This window comes from Streptopelia decaocto (genome assembly GCF_964273445.1).
Source record: "Streptopelia decaocto genome assembly, contig: HAP1_SCAFFOLD_58, whole genome shotgun sequence".
NCBI classification, from domain to species: Eukaryota; Metazoa; Chordata; class Aves; order Columbiformes; family Columbidae; genus Streptopelia; species Streptopelia decaocto.
This window is the reverse complement of record NW_028115117.1, coordinates 85,552-89,704: the sequence shown is the minus strand read 5'-3', so window position 1 is coordinate 89,704 and position 4,153 is coordinate 85,552.

The following is a 4,153-nucleotide window of genomic DNA, read 5'->3' as shown; positions in this document are numbered from 1 at the left end:
AATATATTGATGACATCATCGTATGGGGCGACACAGCAAAAGAAGTCTTCGAGAAAGGTGAGAGAATAATTCAGATTCTTTTGGATGCTGGTTTTGCCATAAAACGAAGCAAGGTCAAGGGACCTGCACGAGAGATCCAGTTTTTAGGAATAAAATGGCAAGATGGCCGTCGTCAGATCCCACTGGATGTGATCAACAAAATTGCTGCAATGTCTCCACCTACTAATAAAAAGGAGACACAGACTTTCTTGGGCATTGTAGGGTTTTGGAGAATGCATATTCCTGACTACAGCCAGATTGTGAGCCCTCTCTATCGAGTGACTCGTAAAAAGAACCAATTTGAGTGGGGCCCGGAACAACGACAAGCCTTTGAACAAATGAAGCGTGAGATAACTCATGCGGTGGCCCTTGGACCAGTTCGGACTGGACTAGATGTTAAAAATGTGCTCTACACCGCAGCTGGAGATAATGGACTTACCTGGAGCCTCTGGCAGAAAGCACCAGGAGAAACCCGAGGTCGACCGTTAGGTTTTTGGAGTCGAGGATACAAAGGATCTGAGGCCAACTATACTCCAACTGAAAAACAGATACTAGCAGCATATGAAGGAGTTCGAGCTGCTTCAGAAGTGATCGGTACTGAAGCACAGCTCCTCCTGGCACCTCGACTGCCAGTGCTGAGCTGGATGTTCAAAGGGACGGTTCCCTCTCCACATCATGCAACCGATGTTATGTGGAGTAAATGGATTGCATTGATCACGCAACGAGCTCGAATTGGAAATCCCAATCGCCCAGGGATCTTAGAAGTGATTACAGACTGGCCAGAAAGCAAAGACTTTGGGATGTCTCCAGAGGAGGAGGAAGTAAAACGTGCTGAAGAAGCACCACCGTATAATACTCTTTCAGAGACTGATAAGCAGTATGCACTGTTCACAGATGGATCCTGTCGTCTTGTAGGAAAACATCGAAGGTGGAAAGCTGCTGTGTGGAGTCCCACACGACAAGTTACAGAAGCCACTGAAGGACAAGGTGAATCGAGTCAGTTTGCAGAAGTGAAAGCCATCCAGATGGCTTTGGACATTGCTGAACGAGAGAAGTGGCCAATACTTTATCTTTATACTGACTCATGGATGGTAGCAAATGCCTTGTGGGGGTGGCTACAGCAATGGAAGAAAAGCAACTGGCAGCGCAGAGGTAAACCCATTTGGGCTGCCACACTGTGGCAAGACATTGCTGCTCGGCTAGAGAGCCTGCCTGTGAGAGTTCGTCATGTAGATGCTCATGTGCCTAAAAGTCGAGCCACCGAGGAACATCTAAACAACCAACACGCGGATCAAGCTGCTAAGATTAAAGTAGCTGAGGTGGACTTGGACTGGCAACATAAAGGTGAACTTTTCCTAGCTCGGTGGGCCCATGATGCTTCAGGGCATCAAGGTAGAGATGCAACATATAAATGGGCTCGCGATCGAGGGGTGGATTTAACTATGGACACTATTTCACAGGTTATTCATGAATGTGAAACTTGCGCCGAAATCAAACAAGCGAAACAGTTAAAACCTGTATGGTATGGAGGGCGATGGTTAAAGTATAAGTATGGAGAAGCTTGGCAGATTGATTATATTACACTTCCACAAACATGTCAAGGTAAGCGTTATGTACTTACACTGGTGGAAGCAACCACTGGATGGTTGGAAACATATGCCGTACCTCATGCTACAGCCCAAAATACCATCTTGGGCCTTGAAAAGCAAGTCCTTTGGCGACACGGTACGCCAGAAAGAATTGAATCAGACAACGGTACTCATTTCAAAAACAGTATTATAGACAATTGGGCCAAAGAACATGGTATTGAGTGGGTATATAATATTCCATATCATGCACCAGCCTCTGGGAAAATTGAAAGGTACAATGGTTTGCTAAAAACTACACTAAAGGCACTTGGTGGTGGAACCTTTAAAAACTGGGATTCACATTTAGCAAAAGCCACTTGGTTGGTCAACACCAGGGGATCAACCAATCGAGCCGGGCCTGCCCAATCAGAAATTCTACGGACTGTAGAAGGAGATAAAGTCCCTGTAGTACACATGAAAAATATGTTAGGAAAGGCAGTCTGGGTTAGTCCTGCCTCAGGCAAAGGCAAGCCCATTTGTGGGATTGTTTTTGCCCAAGGACCTGGCAGCACCTGGTGGGTGATGCTTAAGGATGGAGAAGTTCGGTGTGTACCTCAAGGGGATTTGAGTTTAGGTGAAAATATTCAATACTGAACTGCATGATGTGAATTGCCGTACTAACAGTATTTAATAAGTGTCTTTCAGATCAAGACAGTGATGATGAAACCAGCGGTCGCTTCTTCAAGTGGCGCCTGACAACTTCTTCGAAGTTGATGTCTTTAACCCACAAACAGTGGTCATGAGATGCACTCGCACCATTTTTCCTTCCCTGGGAGACTGTTGTGACAAAATGAACTTAATGAACTTTTTAAAGGATGGTCCACTGATTAATTACTCCTGTGTATATATATATATAGTAGTAGTGATTAATTAGATTGTGTTGATAGATTGTATTGATAAGGTTTAAGTATTCAGTGAATGGCATATTCTAAGGGGTGGAATGTCCTGGTTTTGTTAAAAACAAGTTTCTCTTTCAGTGAATTTTTCCTGTCAGCTGAGGCCTTCATATTAACTGCATTTTCCTGGAGAACCAGACACATGTTTTGGTAAACCTAGCAATGGAATGCAAACTTATTGATAAGCATGGATGGACATCTCACGAGGGGGGCGACGAGAAACAAGTGACCAAGAAACTGACCAACTGTGTATAACATCCCATTCACGTGAATACTTCATATAAAAGTGGGAGATCACGAGGATCTCGCCACTTTTGCCTTTTTTCCCTTTTGCCTTATGGCGACATTAGGAGAGGACCTGGCTACTCATCCCTGTGAACTGAGGCCAGTGACAGACTGAATCCAGCTCCAGTTGGCTGTAGAGTCTAATCCAGGACTTTGGTGGCCGGCTCTGCAGTTGCTGAGACTTTCAAGATTGGTTTTGTATATTTTGTACTATTTTCTCTATTCTTATTAGTAGGATTAGTAAAACATCTTTAATTTTTCCAACTCTCTTCTCTCTGTTCTTCTTTTCCTCCCGATCGCCTGTGCTGCGTGGGAAGGGGGGAGAGGGAGGGGCAAAAAAGGGGAAGTGGCGGGGGGGAGAGGGGGTTAACAATACATCTGCCAGGGTTTTATTGTCACCCCGCAATCTTAATCCTCGACAGGTGTGTTAATCTGGATGTGTTACTTAAGACAAAGGTCCATTCCCTGATCCAAGCATCTGAGAAGGCAGATTGTGTTCCCCACTGTGCTGGTTTGACTGAAAATTAGTTAATTTTCCTCATGCAGTTAGAAACCTTTCTTTTTCATAGCTAGCATGGTCATTGTTTGAACTGAGTCTGAGAACAAGAGGATAACACCCCAGAACAGAGTTAATCTTTTTCAGTTGCTCTGGTCTGGTCTGAGAGCCAAGGACATTCTGAGCACTCTGCCCACAGGTGTGAGGCATTGAGGAAGAGGGGCCATGTATGGGGCAGAGCTTGACTGACACCCAGATTGATCAATACGAGTATTCCATCCCATTAGTGTCATGCTTCATATTTAAGGAGAGTTGGAATCTTCCAGTCTCTCTCTGGCTCTTCTGTTCGGTCTTGGAGACCTGTTCAGGGGAGTTCTGTTTGGGACTTTCTTTCATTCAGGGGTCGAGGAGGGGAGTGAGTGAGCAGCTACCATGGTTATATTGCTAGCTTGGGTTAAACCATGGCAACTGGAGATAAGTAAAGGAACAGAACAGCATCTAGTAGAAGAATGTTTTGGCTATTACCAAGGACTTATTTTCTCCAGCTGTGGGTGCAAAATCACAACTGAAGGTCAGAACTTTACTTGACAACCTTCCTGACAAAAATGAAGAGATCCAATAAAGAAAGGGAAGACCCCAGACTCTAATTTTGCAATTAGACACAACAGGGGTGGGAGCTTGGATCTGATCTGAAACTCTGCAAGACAGCTGAGTTATGACAGGGGAAGACTTTCTGTTTTGCACTGAGTCAGCATTGGCGAAGCTTTTCTGTATCTTATGGAGCCAGCTCAGGTGAGTGTATCTGCAAT